Consider the following 13260-nt stretch of genomic DNA (forward strand, 5'->3'; position numbering starts at 1 on the left):
CAGGGGGGCTTACAATAACTCACAATAAGAGGGCAGAATAACTTATAAAACAGAAATGTGACAGAAGGACAACACAACTTAAAAAGGACCTAGAATATCCACGGAAAAGAGACCCCCCTAAACAGTATTTCAGTCTATCTTTGTTTGCTAAATGCCTGCCCAAATCCAAAGGTCTTACATCACTTCCAGAATATATCCAGGCTCTGGCTGAATTAACAGCCATCTGGCATTGCCTGAGTAGCATCATGCAGCCAAAGCAGACTGGTCAATCTGGCCCTTCATTTGTAATTGACTTATTGGTTTAGAGGGTTGTGTTGCAAGATTAGCACTGAACTGAACCATTTTGGTCTGAAAAAAATCCGGCTGTGAATCTTATGCAAATAGGCTCTCAGTATTTCTGATACACCTTGGTCTTGGCAAGTTGGAACTACAAAGAAACTCACATTAATCAGTTCTTCTATTTTGTATCCTGGCCAAAGATGAAGATACTGAAAGGAATCTGATGATGTTTAAAAAAATAAATCAACGCAACACCCCCCACCCCACCGCAACCTCGAAGAATAATGCAAAAACTTCTCTTTCAAGTCGAGTATGGTTAACACTTCAGGCTTTGTTTAAAACTTGCCTTTAATGTTTTTCTTTCTTTATTAATTTTACATCATAAATAAAATACAGGAACCCATTCAGAAAAATGGGGAAACAATTTATAATCAAATAGGAGAGCAAGCACATCAAGAGCATAAAAATGATGCCTTCCAGCAAAAGGAGAGTGACTAAGGGAAGATAGTAAAGTAAACTGAAAATAAAAGAGAAGATAGAAATTGAGAATTGTATGAGATGGATAAATAAACAGCAAGGTTACAAGTTCACAAGCCCACCCGGCAGGCACTATTAAGAGCTTAATTTGCTACAATCACCCATGTATGTGGTATGCGTTTACTTCCAGGGGAAGGAAGAGTCAATTTTCTGCTTCTGACAAAATATGCTACCAACATATCATGATGTCTGACCGAATTCACCAAGGCATGTCTTTTCTGCTCTTCATTGCATCATGTTCAGAGACAGTTGTGGTACCTGTTAAAATACTTTAATGACTCGGATACTCATGAACGGTGCTGGAATGACAGCCTTAGAAATTGAAGTCTCCTATCAATCTGCAGAACACTCATTGCATGGATGGCAACAGAGCTTGCTTCTGCCTTCCCACCCTATCAATATGACCCCAACCTACTGCGGAAGAACTATCCATCATGGTGAGGGCACTCAAGGACACCCTTATTTCCTAGTACTTTGGCTATAATTGCCAACAAGTGCATTGGCCACTTCTGCGATGCGAACTAGAGACAGTCAGAACATCTTTGATGGAGCCATTTTCTGTCAGAAAGCAGTTTCACTGAAATCAAAGGGTGTCATGTAAATGTGTCAGTTCTGACAAACTTTTCAACAGGAGTGTGTTGAGACCAAGCATTTTGACTTTCCTTCCTTTCATTTTGCTTGGAGTTTCATTTTATACTACTTTTAATGGCACCATATATAATACAGTTAATAGTACATATCATAGCATGCTATCAATGACCTAACACAAAAGAAATCAACCCACCAAATTGAACAGTTCAACAGGACCAAAATGAAATGATTACATAATATGGACTCAAGGTGTAAAATATTTCTGAACTGATTTAAAAAAGAAAAATCTGTTCAAAGAAAAGCTTTTGGTTCAGACTAAAAAGAAATTTTGAAGTGTCAAAGCTTTCCTTTTGGAACAGAAAATGTATGTTTTTATTTTTTTCTGGCCAGCTCTAATGTGAACCTCTATCCACCAGGAACTGCCCAGGAGTTATTAGCCAACACAACATGGGCTATGAAACAGCCATTGTATTATAAAATTATTGTGTCACCAGATTACAGTATTAGGAAGCAACATAAGAAAATACCCAAAGGCAACAAAAGCAATGTAGGCCAGTATCATTCACAGAGCAAGATCAAGCCACCACAGTCTGATAAAATGGAAGAGATAAGTGGGTTAGTGCAACAGGACCGGTGCCCCAGGGGCTGGTGAAGACTCTGGTGGCCACGTGGCTCCTGGTCCACTCTGGCTCTAGGTTATCCTCCCCTTTTCCCCTGCCTGCCTTTCCTTGATGTTCTTCATTATCTTTGGAAAGGGAAGTGCCCAAGGGTCCTTGGGTGAGCCCTGCTCTGTCCTTGTGTCAGCAGATCTCTTTCGGGCTCTACTGGTCCCCAACCAGCCTTCACTCTAGGCAGGCCCTCCTGGCATGTACATGCCCCAGGGTACCTGATGCCTTTAATCACAACTGCCAAACCTCCCTACAGCCATGCTGATGGCAAAAAGGTGTTCCCAATCAACATATAGGTGGGCACTTTGCTGCCCCAAACCACCAGGCCACTTCAGGCCTCCACCTTTTGTTCGGGTCTCCTCCTTCCCAGCCTCCACCCCTTTGCTCTGACTGGCCCTGTTAGCCTAGACCCATTGCACCAAGCCTGGCTTCTTGGGCTTCAGCCCTTATCTCACCCTCTTGGGCTCTTAGCTTTGCCCCTCCTAGACTGTGGGTCTCTAGCCCTTATCTCTACCCCTCTCTAGTCCTATCACTATCTCTCTTGGGTTGCAGGTCCCTGACCCTTGCTTCACTTTTCACAGGCATCTCTGCCCCTCTTGGGCTATGGGTCCCTGGCCCTAATATCAGTCCAGCTTTGTGCTGTATCTCACCCCCTCTGGTCCTAGTTCTCACCCCTCTAGAGCAATGCTGGGCTCCCTAGCCCCTGTGTCCACTCTCTGGCCCAACCAGCAGCTTGAACCTGACCCCTATCAGGCCACAGGGCAGCCATGGGCCTCTTAGGTGCTAATGAGACCTCCAACCCATCTCTATAATCTCAAACCCAAACCATAAGTTATAACTCAACCAAAACACATATGCACTCAGGCTTTAACAAACTCCAAGCAGTCTAACAAGCTTCCCCCTGACTTGAGTCCTATCCCCCTTGCAGCAAGCATGCAGCATCTTCCTAGCATGATGAAGCCTTCCAGGGATCAGTAGGCCCTCCTAATGCAGCTTTTCAGGGCAACAAGTTTTCACCCTGCACCTAGCAGGGATAGAGTGACCACATGAGTCTCCTAAGCCCTTTGCCATCTGGCCATGTAACTCTGTGGGCCCTTACAGGAGTTTCCCCTCTGTGCCTGAAACCTGCTTGTCTTCCCTGCTAGAACTAAACTCATTTATCTGCAGTCCATTGTTTCTGGGCAGATTCCCTAACTGCCCTTAATGCATTTCTCTGCTCTGCCTCCTTCCCCAGGGTGAGTTACCTTCCCATAGCTTACCTCCACCTGTGCCTCGTTTGCTGGAAGCCATTTCATTACCAGCTAGCCTGTTTCCTTGCTGCCAACCCTCCCTGATTCAAGTTAACCTGCTATACTCTACTCTTAAAAGTAACAGGAGCCTTCTAGCTCCCTGTTACAGTCAAGCATAGATCTTGGAAGGCAAGAGGAGTAGCTTGTTTCTGATCCAACAGGAAAAATGGAGTTAGTGAAAGGAAAGCAAAAGAGGAGTGACAGGGTCAAAGTGATTAGTCAGGAAAATGCTCTTGTTCAGAAGTGTCTTGTATGTATGTAAGTGAAGTAAGCTGGGAGTTGCCAAGACCCGCTTTGAACTTTGCATTAGTTCCCGGTATCAGTTACCGCATTAGCTCAAGCAGCCAAAGAAGACATTGTGCTAACTGAAGTACGAAGTGATGATGGCCTAGACAAGTATTTCTCATGTGGAGACAGAAAAAAAAATACCGGGCTTAAAATCATAGAGAATTTACTCAGAAAAATAGCTGTAAGATTTACATGTGGCCTTAATATAAACCTGAGCGACATGCAGGCAGTGATGTTGGCTGTAGTGGGGGTGGGCGGAGAAGGCAAATAGAGCAGGGGATGATAAAAAGCTTTGGCTATGCCAAGTTTAAGATGATGACAGGAGCTGGGACTGCATAAGGAGATGTCAGTAAGGCAGGCCTAGGCTTTTGCTTGGACAGAAGGGAACAGATATGAGAGGTAGTGAATTGTTGATATAGAACTGGTAGCTGAATTCTTGATCTAATACAGCTGGAGAGCAGATGAAGAGGCTTCTTAGAAAGAAACACAAAGAAAAATGTGAAACATAGGATTTTGAAATCACTCAGGGGTATATGTAGCACTCTTCTTTACCACCATGTTGAAAAAAAGAAAAAAAGAAATGATAATCCCTTAAGGAGATGCCGGCAAGTTGATACAACAGACCTCAACACAGAAAAACAATGTTCTTTGTTTGTACCACCTGATAGCTGTTCTCTGTAATGACCTTTATCTTTTCTTGTGAGGACAGACCTGATAACTCATTCATGGCTCTTCCATTCAAGAGTTATCTTTCTCCTTCCACTTGCAAAGATAAATGTCAGGCAGACCTTGCCCATTATATACACCATTATAAATGCATTATTATAGTTTCTGTACCATCATATCCACTTATCACCTCCAGTTCTTCAAGGAGCCTTATTGTAAATTATTTATTACATAGGAATGACTGTGCTGACTCTGAGGTGTCATCTAGTTACCCAATCGGCTGTCCTCCTTGTTTTTGGTAGTGCTCATTGTGTGCTGGGAGCTGTACAAACTTTAAGGCCTTTGCCCTGAAGAAGGGAAGGAAGTCGTAAATCAAAAACTAAGAAGAAGAAACAGGTATAAGGTAGGAAGGAGGAGTGAATCCTTTAAATAATGAGAGTAGACTGGTGATTGGCCACATCTGTGATAATTAATGGCTATATATATTTTTAATTAACTAGATAGGCTATCCCAGTTGCACCTTGGTCTGATTCTTATTCAATAATTGGCTCGTTAATTGTAAATGTCAAGGGAGCTATAAGTATCAGGAATCTGGAGGTGAGAAGTATTGTAGACCTGGTCAAGAACAAGGTTTTCTGAACTGCACTGATGACCTGAGAAGTTTGTAAATCATTAGAAGTCCCCCATAATCACTGGACTTAGGCGAGGAAAGGGGCGTACATTGGGGTTCAGAAGTTTTCAAGCACACTTGGATCGTGTTTGAAACCTTTTCTCAGCTACCCTGAAGGCTAGACATTTACTTCTTGTTTTAATGAAATGTGAGATTCTCACATAACTGATTCCAGAAAAGGAGGCTTTTAAGAAGAACATAACGTAAAGCAAACCCCATGATAAAATCCTGGGAGTTAGCAAAACTATATGTAGGAGGTTTTATAGAGGAACAAGGACCTAGTTGCTGAAGAAGCATGTAATGGGAAGGTTGAAGTTGGGGTTACTGGTAAAGCAAGGTATGTTTCAGAGGAGACCTATGAACCATTCTGCGTCATTTAAAAAAATTATATATAACATATTTAATATAAATGCAATGGCCTCCAAAGAAGCAGCCTACTTAGCTCCTGCTTTTGATATGTTCTGCAAGAGTTTATGTTCCCACATTTCTGGGGCAAATTACAGGATTATAGCTTTAGATCCCAAACTCCAATAAGCCAGGGAACTTTATCTGCACTAAAAGGCCTATGAATATTTATCATCATTATAAGCAAAACTGATATTGCTACCTACAGTCAAGGTTGCCATTATAAGACTCTGATTTCAGTAGCTTTGAGGGCTGTCAAAAAGGAACTATCCAGCCTTTTGCGGGGGGGGGTTTCTTCTTTTTTTTGTGACAAGTTTCTACTTCAGTTTGGATTTTTTGGGGAGTGGGAAAGGAGGGGTTGGGTGCATTCAGCCAAAACAATACAGCTAGGCCGAAGAAATGAGAGCAGAGAAATGAAAAGAAACTTTTTAATCTATCAGAAGAGTGCAGTTCTAGACCAGCCTCCATTAGGAATAGAAAGGGTAAGTAACCTAACTAGCTTTAAGATGGACCCAGATCATTTCTCAAAGGAATGATATGCCTTTTTGCATCTGTGAAAGCTGGGCAATGAAATTGGTAACTGAGGGTATCTCCTTCTAGTCCTGTGTTTCAAGAATGACTGCCATCAGCTACTCCCTTAGCTTAAATGGTAGCGGTCTATGCAACCGATCTGAAAGTACTGGACCTAATGATGAGCCACAAGGGTGTCCATCTGATGCGACACGGTGGGATTTCAATTTTCTCACTTTTTTAGTAGGAAATTGCACACAAACTTATGCTAAGAGAACTGTACGATTGCAAAGGCAAGCCCTTAAAAAAGCTAGGAAACACCAGAATTAACACTGCCTGTGCAATTTTGATTTAGTCCTCTTGCGCATACACATTACGATACGATCTTTAATTACATGATCACATGCCCTGCCTCATTCAGTACACAGAATGGATGGTTCTCACTTAATGAGTAGTATATTTTTTTTAATCCTCCTTGTTTAATGTGTGGCCCTAGGCCTTATTTACTGCACAGTATTCACACCCTGCTCTGAATAGAGAAATCTTAATTTCCTCATGGGCTTTGCTGTTATTCCTCACTAGAATGCCTCAGTCTTTGTAAACATTCATTAATCTATCTTTGCAGCATGTTAGGAAGTGAAGGGGTTGATATACCTCTGTGGTGTAGCTACGGAGCTAAAACACAAGAGACGAATGTCAAAAGTGTCCTCTGATTTTGAGTGCCCAAGCTGGGGTGCCAAAGACCAGCCTTTTTGCTAGCATTATGCATGACCGTGAACATTCAGAGCACAGGTCCCATTAACCTCACTTGCAGATGTCAGTAAGCACCACTTGTTAGAAATGTAGTTTAAAGGCCTGATTGAGTTTAAAGTTGTGTCAGTGCTTTCGTTTAAGCTTTGCCTACACGTTTGGGCCACTGCACCACACAGGGGTAGAGGGAAGTTTATACCTGGTGCCTGGTGTAGCTGCTGCAGCAAGGTCAGCCTGGATCATTTTTGGGAACCTAGGCAAGTTCTGCCCAAGTCCTATGGAGGTGCCTAAGAAACCATTCTGATTTTGCCAAAGTGACTTCCAGCCTTCTAGAAAAAGGAGCAAGGGCAAACAGTACTAATTTTAGGATGGAGGTTGACACTGGAATTGAGTGGCAAAGTAAGAGGTAGAATAAAAAAAAACAAAGATATGGAAACCCCCAGGGTGTGAAGCCCATGCTTCGATGACAGGCAGTCTGGGAGAGGGTGCAATATGGCCTGTCTCTGCCAATGTTAGAGAAGTTTTTCCTTCTGACTAGTACTACCTGGGAGCCAGTGTTCAATAAAGTCTCTCTCTAGAGTACAGAAACTGGGAAAGATGACAGGGCATTTGCCAGTGAATTTAGACTGCTCCCAACTTGGCATCACACATAGTGATTGTCCCATTGAGGCTCATATTCAAAAGCCATATGTCTACAATCATCCCCTTCTGTGACTACCTTTATTTCATAGATGGCCAGCTTCCCCATACTATTAGCAGTCCTTCCAAGACTTCCTGGGATTGTTAGTTTTTTCCACTCTGGCCAACTAGCATTGAGTCCCTGGTTTACATATATTCTTGTTTATACCTCAAATTCAAGTACTGTAGAGAGTGAATCCTTTGGGACAGGTCCCAAGTTTGGGACAAGAGATGGGGTAGAGAAACCCTGTGCTTGAGAGCTTAGTCCTACATGCTGATGTTGTGGGTTCTCAAGCCATCTGGGGAATTTCAGTCCATTTCTGGCCAGGCCCAGCATGTTAGATATGGATGATCAAAGCCTGCTGTTTGGGTGCTGGCTTTCTTTCTCTCTCTATTTCTGTCCCTCACATACACATATGCACCCATCCATCCACCCCTTAGCTCCATTAGGGTTCGAAATTCAACTATCTGAATGCTCTTCTCCTTAGAGTCTCGAAGTCCATTGTTGCAACTTCCAAGGACATTTCTCCAAGTCCCACTACTTCAAGTTGGCATGGGGTTAGACACCAAATATGAATTAACTGGCCTTTATTCAGTACCAGCTTGCTGGTCAATCCAACTGACAGAGAGGACAAGTGGGAAGGTATGCACAATCCAGAGATGACATGAGACCATGCATCTTTAGACATACATTAGTCTTTGAACCATCCAATCATAGGCTAAAGCATGGACACACACACAGATAGATGTTACTCCTGTCTCTTGTACATCCATGCCTGACCTTTTTTTGACTTATTCTCTACAATTCTTGATCATCTTTTCAACTTCCAGGTCACTCAGGAAGCTACACCGTTAGTGTAGGCTGAAATGATAGGGAGACTTCCTTCCACCGCACAGTACATGGACGTGTATTAAACCTGCGTTCAACATAAACAGGTTCTTTTGCTCATGCCTTGTACGCACATTAATATCTGTAGATACGTGTAAGTATATTAATTTTATGATGCATGTTGGTGTTTATAGTGTGGACCAACAGGAACTATGTTGTTTCTCTTCACACCTCAGGGTACCCGAGAAAAGGCTGAGTTAATGCTACCATACTGTACAGGAGCAACTAGATTATTCTGCGGCTTTGTTACATTTCTTAACTTCCTCGGGTTGTTTTCCCCTTCCCTTTGTCTGTTGCTTGTCACCAATGAAGCCCACGCAGATCTGAAAAGCTGCAGAACAGCACCGTCTGCATATTCCTTTCACTGTTTCTCATCTGAAAACACTACCTCCTGGCACCTGGAAAACCATCACAGATGCAGAACAGGTGATCTTTACAGAATGCTATTCAAAGGGAACACTTTGCCAGCCCTACAGACAACAAAACACACTGCTGACTCCAGCTGGAGCGAGAGATTACTTTGATAACAAATTAAAATGGGCTCAGAAATTGGAAATGAAGAAGCGATGCAAGGAGGAATAAACTACGCTGATGGCCCCTCTTTTGTGTAAGTCGTCTTAGCTCGTGCACTATAAATTGGCGCTCTTCATTAATAGCTATTGTTTAGCTGCTAGCATCCTCCAGGGGAGCAAATCAGGATCTGGCTCTTTGTTCAGTGCTAACTTCTATGCTGATTGAAGAGACTATTTGCTCTTAACATGTTAGGAGTGCTTCCTCGGGATCTTAAAAATTCTTTATGTGTCATTTTGCTTCTTGCATATGCAGACAATTGTAATGCTCAATTTAAAAATGTCCATATATTTTCCGTCTATGGGATTTTTACAGCACTGGATAATTCCTGGATGATTACTGTTTTTAATAACCACATAATTACTGTATTAATCAGAGCTGTCCTATTGGCTTCTGTATGACACAGAAGGGCAGAAGCAAGATAGAGATAAAGATATGCCTTATTTAAGCTGTTCCTACAACATTTGCCACGTTCCCTTTGCAATTTGGGCAATACAGTAGTCAAAATATGTGAGACTTAAAATAACCTTATCAGATCTGACCAGAGGTCCATCAAGCCTGATGTCTCCCAACGGTTGCTGACACCTAAAGCTTCAGAGAGAGGTTTAAATCCTACACATTTCACTTATAATAGCCGGTGCTGGACACTTTCTTTCTGACCCGTCGCAATCAATTAACATCCAGAAGAAGGAGATTGGGTATTTTTATGTAGTACACGTTTTGTGGTCATGCCTAGGAACCCAAGGCAGAGAACCAGGATGCCACCGTGTGAGGATAAAACAGAAAATCCCTTCCCCGACCCATTTAGGATCTAAATCAAGCTGGTTATATGAATGAATGTGGTCTGAATGTGGAACTAAGGGGTTCAGGACTACTGCTTTGTGTTAACATGTCTGTGAGCTAACACATGGCAAGTCACTCAAGACTAAATCCATAAAGGGATGTAGGTGCCCCCGTACTCAGCATCAGCTGCCTGGCTCTTTAGTGGAGGACACTAGTGTGAGATGGATACACGAGGGCCTCGGACAACACACAGGAAGAGGTCAGTGTCTAGGAATGAGATTCAGAGAAGCCATCCTACTGAGCAGGGCTCTGCCAAAGGTAGCCTGTGGGAAATGCTAGGAGAGGGGCAGCCTAGACACCACCTCTCCTAGGTAGACAGGCACCTAACTCCAGGTCACAGGGAGACCTTTCTATCTATGGTGGATCCATAACCCTCTCCTGAAGTCAAGTACTGAGGGCAGATCAGTCTTTTCTTGCAAAAAAGTGAGGGAACAGTTGTAATTACATCTTCTCCCCATCTCCCTTTCCTGCCACTCACCTCATTGGAGACATTGCTCAAGTACTCACCTGGAATGCAAAGGATCCCAGTTCAAGGGCCTCTTCTTCTGTCTGGTTTGGCCTTTAAATCAAGTCTTCAGCCTCTCAGGAAAGTACCCCAACCCCCGGTCTATAGAGTACTCTGGGAGGGGAGGGCTCTTGATCTTGCTTATTGAAAGTGTTGTACTTCATAGAAAACATTTAAATGTCCATCCGGCCAAGAGAAAGCGCATGTCGCCTGCTGGTCAGGGCACGTGCCTGGGATTCCCGTCCCTGAATATTGAAGTACTTCATGCAAAGTTGAACAGGAGGTAGTGAGGAGTCCAATATGTGCACTCTGAGAATGGCTATAACCTCAGGCCTTGCAGGTGAGACAGGTAGAGAAATACCTGTGCTGAGAGTCCTATTGAGGTTCAGGTCTGAACAGCTCTGTAGTGCCAGGGAAGTGACAGTAGCCTGGGAATCTAAGGGCCTTGGGCACCGACAGGGTGAGAGGCAACTGAGACAGGGTTTGGGGCACACCGTGCCCCTAAATGTTTGGCTTGGGCATCTAATGTGTTAGCTTGGTTCCTAAGTCCCTATGGGCACGTCTACATGTCAACCTACGTCTCTGTAGTGACATGCTACATCACTGTAGCATGTCACTACATAGGGTGACGTGGGTCTACACGTCAGCTACTTTGCTGTAGCGGTGTGCTCCACCCTGTTAGCGTGCCGCTATGGCAAAGTAGTGGTAAAAATTAAGCGTGCACAGTGCGCACGGCATAGTATGGGTGGTTATTGCACCGTTCTTTATTACTCCAAAAATACATACTGAACCATTATGCAGTAACCACATCACTGTAGGGCAATGTGTACATACACCCTACACGTGGATTTAGCTGTTGAGCCTGACTTTTCTCTCACTTACCTTGGTCTAGGACAAGAGAAACTCCAGTGAAGTCAGAAGTATAAAAGCAATACAAATAAGAAGAATGCCAGTCTCTTAATCTCTCCCTGCCTCCATTTTTCCATCTCTAAAAAGGACATAATATTGCTGTATAAACACATGAGATCTGTGAAATTAAAACTAGGTTTGTTATGTTTTTTGAGATTTTTAAATACAAGGATGGATCCACAATTCCCAGCTTTCAAACCCAGCAGGCAACATGGTGAGGGAAATGTTATGCTGCTCTCTAAACCTAAGGAAAATGAATCTCTAGAAAACATTTCCTATGCCTGCATGCAATGCCAGAGGGTCTCAAAAATATAGGTTCAGGATCCCTGATTAATAATCTATAATATATATATATATATATATATATATATATATAAATCCAGCCACCATACTTTACTCCATGGTCAGATCTTTCACCTTTAGCTGCCCTAGTTGGAATATGAGAAGAAGACATATTTCCTGTCAATTTGGGTTAATTTTGCTTAAGTCCTTTACATTTTGTCTGAGTACACTGGGCACTCATTTCACCAGCTGTGCCGCTGTTCCTCTATTCTGAGTACCGGCTAGACAGAAAAGCCTGGTAGGATTCAGAGCCTAGTACAGTAGCTCATGGGTAGTCTGGAGTCTGTAGGACAGAAGCATCCTTTAAGGGATGTGAACCTTAAAAGGACTGTTGGCTTTCTTAGTGAGATCATGGAAACCTCCCTCAAATTGGCATGACTATATGAGCATACAGTGGAAACAACTTCCCTTTTTTTACTGACTTTGATGGACAGTCTCTTTTTTTAATGTACAAATAATCTTTGTGACCCTGGTAAGCAGGTCTGATGATACTCAGCTGAGTAATGTACCAGAACTGAAATTTCCATCTCCTTGATGTTTTCACAGGGGTTTTGATGAAGTCACTGTCACCTGCTATTAACTTAATATCAAGTCTTAATAGGGTCCTTTTCTTTCCATCTTCACGCTGTTGGGGTCCGAATTAATTACTAACAGGGAAAAAAAATTCTGCACATAAATCCTTAAGCTTCACAGGAAAGAAAAAAAGTTGCCAGTGCTAGTTGTGATCTAATGGCTCATTAAGAGCTTCTTTCTCAACTAGATATCCATGCCTGACCCACCCTTTTCATGTCTATTTTAGCAAGGTGCTGAAGAATGTCCTTACCTCTAACCTTGACTCCAAGGAGACCGTTGCTGTGCTGAAAGTTAAGCACCTTCTTAAAACGCTTTGCTGAATCAGGGCCTGAATTTGGCAAGAGAAAGCATCATCTTAATGTCTCTTTTTGCCTTTGGCGCTATCTGCACCCTGCCGGATTTTCCTAATCTTCTCCTTGCCTCATAACAGGCACTGTTAGAGATCATCAAAGAGATTAACTCGCAACTGAAGGACACATGGTAATGAAATCAGATGTATCTATCGATGCTAAAATGGTTAAACTTGGAAACTTTCCCTGAATAATGAGAATTAATACAATCATTTTAATGGAGGTGAAATATAATTGTGGTATACTGTTATGACAGCTACTAATTGTGCCAGACTAGAAATGTGAAGGATTTAAAACGGTTAACTAGTATAGTGATCTACGTGAGTTAGCTATCCAGGCAGGGTTGGGCTCTGTGAAGTACAGAGCTCTTCAAGTACTCCGCAGAGCCAGGCTCTTAGATAAGTCTGCATGTCAGCTAGCTTGACAAAATATCAAGACATCTGATATTATCACAAACATGCTTAAAATTTGAATGGTGGTGCGAGCTATTTCATGGCTGTTCATCTATCTTTCTGTTGGTCTGTCCAAGTGCACTAGTAATCATGAACTCTAGGCATACACAGATGTTCATTATATGTATTTTTCCTTTGTATTTCTTTGTCGCCTTGCTCCCTCTTATCTACCCGGGGAAAAATAAAGAATGGTGTACAGATAGCTCGGAAGGCAGAAACAAATGACAAGGTGCAGTATGTATCCCACTTTGTAGGAACATATTACGCGTTTCTCTTACAAGGTTGTTTCATGCTATTCAGTTTTGTGCTCTCTTTGATGATGTGGTGGGGGAACGGGGGGGAGCGTATGTCTCCATGCCATAAAGAGGCATAAGTGTAGTGGAGCCAGAATAGTTTTGTGAACAAAAGGACAGTAAATGACCTGTCCTTGGTCACTTCCATTTATTTTTTTGAGATATTATTAACAGCTTTTTTTTTCCTTTTTTTTTTTTTTTTT

The 13260-nt window shown here is 42.6% G+C and overlaps 1 long non-coding RNA gene across 1 annotated transcript; it reads left to right on the forward strand.

Moving 5' to 3' along the window:
• The first annotated feature begins 7402 nt into the window (after nucleotides 1–7402).
• On the forward strand, nucleotides 7403–12534 carry LOC109297986. Its single transcript, XR_002097480.1, has 2 exons — nucleotides 7403–8827; nucleotides 12189–12534. It is a non-coding gene; the product is annotated as an uncharacterized LOC109297986 (long non-coding RNA).
• Nucleotides 12535–13260: the final 726 nt, after the last annotated feature.

Source organism: Gavialis gangeticus, unplaced genomic scaffold, assembly GCF_001723915.1.
Source record: "Gavialis gangeticus isolate Ggan-Ray unplaced genomic scaffold, GavGan_comp1, whole genome shotgun sequence".
Lineage (NCBI taxonomy): Eukaryota > Metazoa > Chordata > Crocodylia > Gavialidae > Gavialis > Gavialis gangeticus.